This window comes from Delphinapterus leucas, chromosome 13, assembly GCF_059928025.1.
Source record: "Delphinapterus leucas isolate spDelLeu-1000000601 "Yukka" chromosome 13, BTC_Dleu_Yukka2, whole genome shotgun sequence".
Classification (NCBI taxonomy): domain Eukaryota; kingdom Metazoa; phylum Chordata; class Mammalia; order Artiodactyla; family Monodontidae; genus Delphinapterus; species Delphinapterus leucas.
Window position 1 is genome coordinate 93906903 of NC_143141.1, and position 13152 is coordinate 93920054.

Here is a 13152-nt window from a genome sequence, read left to right on the forward strand (position 1 = left end):
ACGTGCTGCAGAGGCTGCCAGCCTTGCCCCTGGAAGCTCCAGAACTGGGCCCAACACCTGTGGAGACAAACAGCCAATGGTCACAGCATGAGAGTTGTTCCTGTGAGTCCGGTTTTAGTCACCACCCATCTTATATTCTTCTCCAAGAGAGGAGATTCAACCTGAGGCCCACGGACATGGCCCAAGGCCCAAGGAGACTCCAACCCCGTACTCCTGCCCATACATGCAGTTACTGAGATTTGTGACACAGGCACAGCTACATCTATAGCAGAGGCTCAGTGAGACTCAGCAAATGCAGCACAAACTGGAGCAGGAGCAAAGCTGGAAGAGCTTCGTTTTTATATACATAGAAATGATCATGTTTTCTGTGCTGCATTTCATTCCTACAGTATATTATGTTGATTGAGTTTGGGTGTTAAACCAACCTTACATTCTAGGACTAAATCCCACTTAGACATTGCATTTAATTGCTTTTTTATATAACTTACTAAATTGCAATAAAAATTTTAATATTTTTAATTGTAAGAAATTGTCAGAGAGATGAACAGACACTTCATCAAAGAAGAAATACAAATAACCAGTAAATGTGAAAAAACTGTGCAATAACATAACTTATCCCAGATATCAGATCAAAACAATGATAAACCATTATACATATTTGTAAAGTCACTGGAGAATACATAAATCAGTGTTGGCCACGGGCTGTTGATAAAGGCGGTCTTAAGCATACTGCCGAAAGTTTCAGTATTTATTACAAACGCTAAAATAGTCTCACTTTTCATTAATAAATTATATAATTATAAAATATTGAATAATGACAATGACTGAGTAATAAAAGATAAACACAAAGATTTATCTATAACAGTGTTCTGAAATATTGTGTTTATTTGCAAAACATTGTTGGAAACAATAAGAGTTAGTTAAATACATTATGTTTCATACAAGGTAACACCAGGTGGCCACTACAAATGGTATTGTAAAGGAGTATTTCATGACCTGGAATGTTATTCACAGTATATTGCTAATAAATCATTTATAAAACAGTATGTATAGTGTTATAGACTAGATGTGTTGCCCCAAAACTCGTATGTTGAAGCCGCAAATCCCACAGTAACTGTATTTGGAGACGGGGCCTGTGAGCAGGTGATAGAGGTTAAATGAGGTCATAAAGGCAGGAAGAGACCCCAGAGTTCTCTCTTTTCTGTGTGAGGACAGAAGACAGCTGTCTGCACGCCAGCTCTGACCAGGGACCAAATTGGCCAGCACCTTGATCTTGGACGTCCACCTCCAGAACCATGAGAAATAAATGTCACCCAGTCTGTGGTGTTTTGTTACGGCAGCCCAAGCTGACTAATCCTACAGTATCTTCCATTTTCCATTTTTCTAAAATAAAATCTGTGTGTGTGTGTGTGTGTGTGTGTGCGTGCACGCGTGCGTGTGTATAGAAGAAGGAAACAAAGTATTACCTGTAATTTTCTCATAATTGTGGGATTACTGCTAAATTTTGTTCCATTTTCTCTCTTTATTTCAAACTGGGTATACAAATTTTTTGTTTGTTTGTTTTTTGTTTTTTGCGGTACGCGGGCCTCTCACTGCTGTGGCCTCTCCTGCCGCGGAGCACAGGCTCCAGACTCGCAGGCTCAGCAGCCATGGCCCACGGGCCCAGCCGCTCCGCGGGATGCGGGATCCTCCCAGACCGGGACACGAACCCGTGTCCCCTGCATCGGCAGGCGGACTCTCAACCACTGCGCCACCAGGGAAGCCCCCGAGTATACAAATTTTTTAATGAAAACACAAGAACTTTTAAATCAGAAGCAGTGAATAAAAAAAAAATCAAAAGTTGCCGAAGTCACGAGTTCTGACCAAAAGAATCAAATAATTCTGCCTTAACAGTGCTCCTAGTTGGCACTACATATCAGCCTCTGGGCCTCTGCAACCTACCACCAAAAGTGAGCATCACGTTTATGTATTGGTGCCAGAATAAATGTCAGAACATTAAAATTTTAAAATATTTATTATGTTTAAAAGATATACACATATATAAACATAATTATTGATAGAGAAGGATTTTGAGGAAGTGTTTTGTGAAGAACAACAAAGAAATAAGCAAAACACGATTAGCATCAAATTCTTAAAATATCTGATAAACAACTTTCACGAAAACTTCATCTGGTAAATTTAGAATGCCGATAACTGAAAGAAAACATAAGAATACTGGGTTACAACCAAGAAAAATCCATTGCTGTAAAATTACATTCTTTGATTTAATATAACTACAGATATCTATTTACACATATACGTGTATTTAAAACATACACATACGTTTATATTCAACGTTAATACACAGCGTTAACTCTGCCTTCAGAAACAGCTGGACCTGTGCCTGCCGGCAGCCCCAGGCCACCCTCCGGGGCAGCGCAGCCCAAACCCTGGGCTGAAGGGCTGGGGGCTCCTTCTCGATAGGGAGACACAGGCCATCAGCCAGGAGTGAGACGCCCATGGCTACGAAAAAGTCACGTGTGTCCTTCAGGCTGCGCCGATTTTCAATATACAGTCGTGTTTCAATTTAAATAGCATTCTGATGGGCTCTTCCATGTTTACAGCAGGAGGACGCAAATAATACCTGAGCTTTCACTTTTGTATTCTTAGCCAGATGGTCCATTCAGCAATCCCACAGCATTAAGAACAAATTTCAGCGCACTTCTGTAAAACAGAAGGTAGCCATAAAGCAAGCGATGTCTGCAGTCTGTCAGCTGTTTTATGAAGATTTCTGTGTCATTTTAGTCATAACATTTGTGCAAAAGTCACTTAAGCTGCACAAACCACATGCTTCTGATGAATAAAGTCACATTTGCCAAAATGCAAGGGAACTAATTAAAAATTCTTTACGTTGTGCTTTTCAAACCCTGAAAAGCCTACGCATCACCTGTGGATCTTTATGAAATGCTTCCCTTGTCCTGCGCTCCTGAGGGCCTCGTGGGCGTGGCTTATGCTCTTCTCTTCACTTGCTGTTACTGGGGCCACCTCACTGTCTCTGCTGAAGGGAGCCACCCAGTAGCTGCCGAGCTGAGGGCTGACTCCGTCTTCTCGCACCTGCTCTGGCCTCACGGGGGCCTGCAGCGGCGTTTTCTGTCATGGAGGCCGGGACGGCCCCACCTGGGTAACTGGTGCACCATGGGGAATTCCAGCCGCCTCCCACTCTGTTCTCGAATCTGGGACTGACTTGCTGCGTCCTGCTAACTCTGGGGCTGAGCCACAGGCTTCCAGTCCTAACCGCCCCGCCTCCTCCCGCCTTCCCTTCTAAATCCCCACAGCGTGCCCACCCCCTGTTCCAGAAGTCTCAGCAGGAAGCTCTGGGGACTGTTTAGTGATCTGTGTTCATATCAGCCCCAGCAGCCATCCTGTTTGCCTAGGACTTTCCCACTTCCATCCGGTCTCCTGAGTCAGCTGTTAAACGCACACACCTGTGCACTGACAAACACCCCCCCCCCCAAACACACACGTGTGAGTGCACACACTGGGCAGTTATGGGGTCCCCACCAAGCACTTCACAGTGCACAGAGGAACAGGTGGCCCGTCTTACCCGTCTCTGGACGTCTGCTTACGGTCTCAGTTCCCTTCCGCTTCCTTGTGAGATGGCAGATGAGCTAATGGCCCGTTAGCAGTAGGAGTGAGGTACGTGCAAATACAAAATAAAATCAAACATATCAATTAGAAAGGTGTAGAATTATGAGAAGAAAATAGAAGATTCTTTTAAATGTTGAACACTGTAAATTTAAATATGTTTTCTCTATTTAGGAGTTTGTTACTACTCCAAAGAGTACAGGGAATAAGTTAATATTCAAATGTTACTTACTTAGAAAAAATAAGTTGCAAGTATGAAAAATTAACATGTTTTCTCGGATGCAACAAGGAGCAACCCAGAGTGCCGGCTACACCATGGATGTGGCCGATGGTGGGTCACAACCTCGGTTCGCCTGTGGTCAGTAGTGTCCTTTGTAGGTTTTCTTTCACCTTAACTATGTCTCAGTTCCCTCACCTGCAAAATAATAATAATAGTATCTACCTCATTGGAATCTTGAGAAGATTCAGTTAATTCATTTTCTTGTGCCTAAAGCAGAGACTGTGCTGAACACTTGCCAACTGTGGTCATCCGTCACTGTCTCTGCTCATCTTTGTCCCCACCCCTCAGGCACCTACCCCCACCGCTCCCCGAATCCCCCAACAATTTACTAAAAGCCCGCCTTTCTCTGTGACGGCCTGTCACCTCACCCGCAGAGTCTAATCAACCTGGTCCCCCCGGTGACTCGCTCCAAATCCTCTAACCACGTTCATGCCTTTGCCCACACAGAACCCCACCCCCTTTCCAGGGAGATCCACTTGGTCCAGGTAATGGTGACTTCTTCAAGCTGAGCCAGGGCTGCGTCTCCTCTGATTTGTCTACAGGTCCACTCCACCAGGGTCCCATGTCTGTGCTTTCTCCATGCCCCACCCGACCAGACTGATGCTTCTCCATAAGCTACACATCTGACCAAATCTACCCAACTTAGAAACAACGCAATTTCACTGAACCCTGGGTCTTTCTGCTGCTGTTTCTTAGAATATCCCAAAAGTGAAACAGCACAAACTTTTACTAACTACCCTTGAGGGTCCCATTATATTAAGGTATTAAAATTTCCAGAGGACCCTAACTCTTCTCTGGGGTACACAGAATAAATAGAAATTAAAATATCCAAAACAGCTGAACTCATCCCAACAGAGTGGACATTGGTGGTTACCATGTGCTGGAGGTGGGGAAACGAGGAGCTGTCAGTCAAAGGTACGAACTTCCATGTAAAATATGAATAAGTCCTGGGGATGTAGTGTACATGTACAGTACAGGGATTACAGTTAACAATGCTGTACTGTATACTTGAAAGTTATGAAGTACTCAATTAAGATCTTAAATGCTCTCACCACCACCACCACAGCAAAAAATTGTAATTATGTGAGATGATGAAAGTGTTAACTAACCTTATTTTGGTAATCGTTTCACAATGTAGATGTGTATCATATCATAATATTGTATACCTTAAACTATTACACAATGTCATATGTCAATTTTATCTTAACACAACTGGAACAAAAAGAATTTCCAATTTTAAATGCGTGGATGCACTTTTAGCATGTATGCATAGATATGTTGACCAATCAGATCTTCTGAATGACTCCTGAAATCTATGAACTTATGCTGTAATAAAAATAAGGTAGATTGCTAAATAGCTATAAGCGGGGTTGAAAAGATAAATGTCAATAGAATGGACAGTGGTCAGATAAGAAAGGTAGCATATGAAATTTTGCTGGGGGAAGGAGAAAGAGAAGGGGGTGCTTTGTGGGGAAAAAAAGGCATCTGAGATAGAAAATGAAAGCAAAGAGAAATCAGAGTCAGGAAAGAATAGATGAACTCAGAAAGGGCCAAGGAATCCAGTGTAGCTGACTGGGTAGAACGTATGTAACAGCGTAAAGAAGGAGATGCTTAAGAATCTCAGTAGGATTCGTTAAATGTCTCAGAAATGTTGATGGGACCCAGAGTCTAAGGATGCAGGGTCTGAGAACCTTGGGCTACAGAGTTTGGACTGTGTTCTGCCTTAAGACCCGAGAACACTGTGATTCGGAAGCAGTTTGGCTGTCAATCAATGTAGCTTTCCACTGGGGGATGAAACTGGAAACTACCTGTTTTCCATATTTCTCTCCTCTGGATACGGCACAGCTCCCTGAGTGTGTGGTGACCCCGTGCGTCTCCCTCTCAGCCTCGCAGGAGGTTGAATTGCAGGTTCTTTGTGGGGCATCCCAGGTCTCTTCAGAGTGCGCTTGACACTTACACCTGCAACACTTTTGTAGTCCTAACACCCAAAAGTCACTATCCTAACTTAGTGAAAATCTACCCAGCTGTTTCCATGTATCTGTAGAGGTTAACAGATAGAGATTCCATTTTATTTACCTATGCATAGCAGATAGCAAAACTGATAAAGGAAAAATAAGAATAGACTGCATTTAAACTAGCGATGCGATGGAGGACAGCTCCAGACCTGGGCCAGAGAGAACCTTCCAGCCCTTGCCTGTAACAATGGGACACACGCTTGCTTATTCGTGCTCCAGCCTTTCATTCTGTGGCCTGTTTGTACGGGGGTCAACCGGTGGGCAATCTTGAGACATTTAGTCTAGGATCTTCCTTTCAGGGGAGTATTTGCTTGAAAATATCCTTCATTTATTTTGGTAGCTTCAATTCAGGCAATGCCAGTTTTTTGGAATAAAGTATTAATTTTAAAGTTGGTTTAAAAAGTACAGTGACCATCTTTATGAGGCAGTAATAAATTAGTAAGATCCAATTAGCAATTTAATAGGTTTTATTTACCTTAATTTTCCTAAACAGCAGTGGGTGGTGGGGAGCAGAAGGGGGCTACACTTCCTGGGAGAGGATAGGCGTCGGCAGCAGTGGGGGACAGAGGTCCCATGGGAACAGGACACACCCCAGGGTTATGGTCCGTGATTGAAACAGCACTAAAATTACTCAGAAGCCTTTCAATCTTGATCAAAACTGTCTTTCCCTAAGGTAAGAAAACAAACCCAATAATGTAAGATAATTTTGTATTAAAGAAATGCTTAATTTGAAGATTTTGCTCACCAGAGACGCCTTATCACAGATGATGCCAGGTCAGGGACCCTGCTGTCCTCACGGCATGCTCTCAGGGGTGGGAGGCGGGCAAGCGTGTTCTATTCCAGGCGAATCTTTCTCTGCCCGTAAGGTGGATCGTCCCTTCAAGTGCGCCCGGTGACCGTCATGGCTTTTCACAAAGAAACACAAAAGTCTCTGAAAACTGGAAGATTTTGCATCTATTCACAGCCACATGCCCACAGAACCCAAAATACCCACAGTGTCAACTTAAGAAGGCAGAGCAGAAGCAAAACAACTTTAAACAAAATTGTCTGACGCAGGAAGTCCCAGCTCGCGAGGCCTCTATTTAGAAGCTTCAGATTGAGCTTCTGAACTCCGGCTCCGGCTCTGAGGAAAAATGCAGGCAAAGTTAGACGTAGCAGCCGCTCCCAGCTATGCTCCATTCATGGGAAACCACACTTGGGCTGATTGTCTCTCTTAATAGCTATGAGATCACTGTGGAACTGGCTTGAAAAAAATAGCTAAGGGAAACTTAGAAAAACTGTGCTGTAGTTATGTTTTGCATTTTGGAGAAATTTTATATTATAACTAGAAATTTCACTATGCTCATTAACAAGCCAAATGCTAGAAATGCAAGCGTAGCTTTAACAGATGTTTAAATCCCAAAAGATGAATTACCACTTTATTTTCTATTCTCTTAACTTTTTGAAAGTTTTTTGGAATCTATTCATACTTCATATGTAAAGAAAAGAAAATTAGAGTTTTTAGAAACCAAGTTTGGAACAGGACAAGTGGGGTATTTAAAAACAGAGAAGAGAGTAGGTTTCAGGTGGACATATCACACAGATAAATGATAACTACGTGAGGAGATGTGTGACACGTTTATTAGCTTGACAGTCGTAATCATCTCACCACGTGCATCAAATCGTCATCTTGTACACCTTTAAAAACATGCAAATACCTTTTTAAAGGTTTTTAAAAACAATTTTTATTTAAAAACATGCAAATACCTTTTTAAAGGTTAACAAGAGAGAGAAGTCAGGGAAGAAGTGGGATTCATATCAGTCTACTTTAAATGATTCATTTATCTTAGTAGTCAGATTCATTTCCTAAATGAGAAAATTTTCATTCAAGAAACATATTAGCCATAGAGTAAACATAGAGTAAAATCATCTATTTCTTACAGGGAATTCAGTAAAACAATTTGTGAATGTTCTGTCCATTGATTATTAGTAGAGTATCATACTAATATAAAACTGATATAGTGTTGTTAGTATCAGGCAGGGTTCTCCAGAGAAACGGAATCAATCAGATATATATACAGACACCTATGTGTACATATGTGTGAGCACATATATGTAAACACGTGTGTAGGACTGGCAAGTGTGATATGGAGGCGGCAGGGTCCCCAGGTCTGCAGTCTGAAGGCCTGAGAGCCAGGAGAGGTGATGATGTTTGCTCCTGTCCAAGTGTGTGGCAAGAGAAGGCCCAGGTCCCCACTTGAAGAGCATTCGGGTCAGGCAGAGACGGACAGAGCAAGCCCTCTCCTGCCCCCTTTTGTTCATGCCTCCACGAGACTGGCCCATGCGCCTCTCACCGTGGAGGGCGATCTTCTTTACTCAGTCTACTGACTTAATCATTAACCTTACCCAGAAACACCCTCACAAAACACCCATGATAATGCTGACCAAGTATCCTGGTGCCCTGGTGCCCAGTCAAGTTGACACATAACAATTAACCATCATAATCAACATGTAGGTGAGTAACTGTGCCCCAAATCGGTAATAAGTATATACTTGCCTGAAGCTTCCCAGGACTGCCCCACTCCGCTCCGTCACCCAGGCCTCTGTCCACTGCCTGCCCCCATCCTCTGGCAGCACAAGCAGAAGGCAGCTCACAGCTCCAGAGGCACGGCCGGGTCAGACCCCGAGACCCTGCACGGGGAGCACACTTCCAGGAGGCAGAGACAAAGTGGGCTGCAAAGAGGAGCTGGGTCAGCCGCTGAGGACTCTCCCTGCCCCCCCCCCGGAGCTGGTCACCCTTTCTGGGCACAGCTTCCTCATCGTACATGGGGGACGGGAACAAGACGACTCCTAGATTCCGTAAAATTAGACTATTTTGGTTTATTGTCTTTCTCATTACAGCTGGAATTGGAATCTTTTGTTACCAACATGGAAGGTCCTTTCCTCTCAGAGGGGACTTGATTGACAAATCCGCTCTTCCTTATACTAGGTACTCAGAACCCTCAATCTCCAGATGTCAGAAAACGTGCCCTACCTACACTATTCCGACGGGGACGGAGGTCCTCGACGGCCATAGATGGGTTCCACTCATCTTCGCGTGTCCAGCACTTACACGGGTTCCCGGAACATAGTACATGCTTATTACATTTGTATTGAATTAATATGTACTCCTCTGTCATTGAAGCATTTTATATATTTGTGTTTTCTAAATAGATACTTAGTTTTTATTAAATGCAAACTAAATGTCACTGTTTTCTTAGAAGGTACATATTTTTGCCTTTCTTTGTGAGTGTCTCTAAGAGAGTCATGAAGAAGTATATTTGAAAGGGATAATCTGGCTTGTAGAGACATGGGAAGAATTGCACAGAAGAGAATGAATCCACATGGCCTTTACCCTTTTTATGATTATTAGACTCAAAAATCAGATTCCTGAGTTTAAAGATGCTTCTATATGTTTGGCAATATTAAGATTGACATATGTTTAGGGAAAAAACCCTAAAATTTAGTAAATATACATGAAAATGGTTAAGATCTTATACTCTAGTATCATTCTGCCTACTAATACCCATCATACCTCTGTGTGTGTCTGTGTCTGTGTTTGCATGTAGACATGCAAATGTGTGTGTTTGATGCAGGCTTAGGATCTTGGGGAAAAGTGAATTGTGTGATATCTTAGAGTGATCTTTCTGGAGGATAAAGGAAGAATGGAGAGGTCTGATTTTTATGATAGTATGAAAACCTTCATCTCTCTCAGATGAATTACATTTGCATGTCTCTGCTATAAGGGCACTAGCCAAGAGGGTCTGGTTGAACATTTGGAGATTATTAGACTTTAGAAACTAAATTATAAATCTGGCCTCATCACTTATTGAGATGACAGATGGGGCTCAGATACACACATCATTCTCCCTGCATTGTACTGCTACTACTCTTTTTCATTTTATAAACATCAAAAATGCTTTTAAGAGCATAAAGCCTGCATACACTCACAAAAGGCTCCAAGCCTCTTCATCTTCAACTTTGAGCCAAGCGCAAGTAAGGATAGATAATCTCTCTGTATTGGAATATGAGAGGAATCTGGATGGGGGTCTTTTGAGACTATAAGGTGAACCCTCAAAATGAAGGAAAGAAGAACTTGAAGCCCAATGACTCTTCCACATCATTCCCTCCATTCATGCAAACAACTCATAGGCATTTCAAGAACATGCCCAGAAGTACCACACCCTATAGCAAAAAAAAAATAGCATGGGGGCGTCTAGCCCAAAGAAAGATCATGGACTCACTCATCATAGTTGAGCTTTTCAGATTAAATTGGAAGAAAGGCAGCAGTAGTCTCTGACCTCAGACCCACCTTCCTTTATTGCCACAGCATCAGCTCTATTACAGAACTACATGGACTACAGGGTTATAGGACCACAGGACCACATGAATCATGGGGCCACATGGACTACAGGACCACATGGACCACAGGGTTACAAGACCACAGACCACGTAGAGCACAGGACCACATGGACCACAGGACCAGAGGATCACATGGACCATATGAACCACAGGACCACATGGATCACAGGGTTATAGGACAAAAGGACCACATGGACCACAGGACCATATAGACCATAGAACCAGAGGACCACATGGACCACAGGACCAGAGGATCACATGGACCACATGAACCACAGGACCACATGGATCACAGCGTTATAGGACAAAAGGACCACATGGACCACATGGACCACAGGACCACAGGACCACATGGGCCACAGGGTTATAAGACCACAGACCACATGGACCACAGGACCACATGGACCATAGAACCAGAGGATCATATGGACCACAGGACCACATGGATCACAGGGTTATAGGACAAAAGGACCACATGGACCACAGGACCATATGGATCATAGAACCACAGGACCACATGGACCACAGGACCACATGGACCACAGGACCAGAGGACCACATGAACCACAGGACCACATGGATCACAGCGTTATAGGACAAAAGGACCACATGGACCACAGGACCACATGGATCATAGAACCAGAGGACCACATGGACCACAGACCACATGGACCACAGGACCACATGGATCACATGGGCCACAGGGTTATAAGACCACAGACCACATAGAGCACAGGACCACATGGACCACAGGACCAGAGGATCACATGGACCATATGAACCACAGGACCACATGGATCACAGGGTTATAGGACAAAAGGACCACATGGACCACAGGACCATACGGATCATAGAACCACAGGACCACATGGACCACATGGGCCACAGGGTTATAAGACCACAGACCACATAGAGCACAGGACCACATGGACCACAGAACCAGAGGACCACATGGACCACAGACCACATGGACCACAGGACCACATGGACCATAGAACCAGAGGATCACATGGACCACAGGACCACATGGGCCACAGGGTTATAAGACCACAGACCACATGGACCACAGGACCACATGGACCACAGAACCAGAGGACCACATGGACCACAGGACCACAGCTCTTTGCCTTGTGACCAGGAATGAGGGAGTAAGATCCAGCTATTCTGATTTTTCTTTTTCTGTTCCTGCTGTTCTTTAATTTTTGAGAGTAACTTTCCAGTATCTTTCTAATAGCGAGTTTCCCGTGATGAAATGGACTGTCTTGTGCTACTGTTCCCTTAACTCTGGGCTGGATAGGACTCTCCTGATTAAAGGCAATTGATCCAGCATCCAGGCCAGTGGAACTGGGGTCCAGACACAGAATGTGCATTTTGACAAGATCACAGGTGATCCTCAAGCAGGTGGATCAAGGGTCCTATTTTGAGAAAATCTCGACTGGAAGCATCCAGACACTTCATTTAAGTGCCCAACTGCAGGGTGAGGAAGGCCATCCATAACATCCCTCCTAATTGTGAGATTCTAGGGTCAAATTATTGAAGCTCTTCTTTGGGAAGATGAATCTATAATATACGTGCAAAATAGATAAGAGTCAGAACTCACAGGAAATGGAAAGACCACCTAGAAAGATTTGAGCTCTTCCAAGTGAGAAATCATACATCCCTGCACTGAACCAGTGGGAATAAAACAATGCTTCTCGACTGCTTTCCCTCTGCTTCTGCACTAATGGAACCAATGTTAAGTTACTTGACACTATTGTTAGGTCTTGTCCAGACTTCCCCAAATGACTAGATTGTCACTTGGTATTCTTTGCTGTAATTACCTAGAAAAAATGTAAATCGAATTGACAAAATAAATGATTAGTTGGTTATTTTTCCTTAGAAATTGACCATAGCTCAATGATAAAATAACGGAACACAGGATTATAGGACTTAGATTAATTCAGTAATGTAGGGAAAATTAACAGTTCATTCTTGAGTGCTTAGATGACCAACAACATACGAATTGTACCCCCTTCAGATGGAACACTATTAAAATTATAAAATATATTAAGGAAGACGAGTAGATTCCATGCTATTTGGGAAGAGACTGGAAGGTGGTCCCAGGGCCCAGGGCTGCTCTGGTAGAGGAAGCCTAGCTGCATGGTCACACTGTTGACCTGGAGGGGACGTCATTTCCTGTTGCTGTTTTCTGTGAAAGTAACACAGCCAAACTGGAAGCATCCTTTCCTCACCTACCATCTCTCCACCCCTCCAAAACCAGGTTGTTTTGACATATAAAGACAATAAATTTGATAACATTAAGTAGTCAACCTTTTCTTCGTGTGTCCAAATATGTTTACCTGCTGCCTCGGTCTCCCAGGAAAGCTTTAGAGCTCCTCACTTTGAACTTGGACTACGGACAGTATCACCTGTCAGCACACCCGGATGCCTGTCTGCCCTTACGCACACCACCCAGGTCTCCAACAGAGACCGTGCTTCTAGGCTTCAGTTTTGAAACACCGTGCGGTTCTGTGCTGGCCCCAGGGGAATTCCTGCTGAGAAACTCCTTTAACTTGTTAGGGTTAGTCTTGTCCTCTGGACACTGGCCACAGGTCATCTCAGCTATTCCAAAGTGACTCCAAATTGGAGGGTTCTTGAGAGAGTCAAGACCTTTAAACCATATTCTGACTCTAACTGTGCTGGAAACGTTCCCATTTCCCTGCAAATACAGCGTGTGGAATGTGGATGAGTTGCCATCCTTAGAGCAAAACCAGACTTAAACGGCAGATTTATCTTTGCCAGTTTTTAAAGTATTACATTAAGCTTATGAAAATCGACACTGAAAAATGAGACTAACGTTCAGTAAAACACGTG

The 13152-nt window shown here is 43.6% G+C and overlaps 1 long non-coding RNA gene across 1 annotated transcript; it reads right to left on the bottom strand.

Moving 5' to 3' along the window:
- Window positions 1-1995: 1995 nt before the first annotated feature.
- Window positions 1996-7071, bottom strand: LOC111167996 (uncharacterized). Its single transcript, XR_002642950.3, has 5 exons — window positions 6665-7071; window positions 3857-4039; window positions 3584-3647; window positions 2624-2703; window positions 1996-2193 (listed from the first exon to the last, which is right to left on the bottom strand). It is a non-coding gene; the product is annotated as an uncharacterized LOC111167996 (long non-coding RNA).
- Window positions 7072-13152: the final 6081 nt, after the last annotated feature.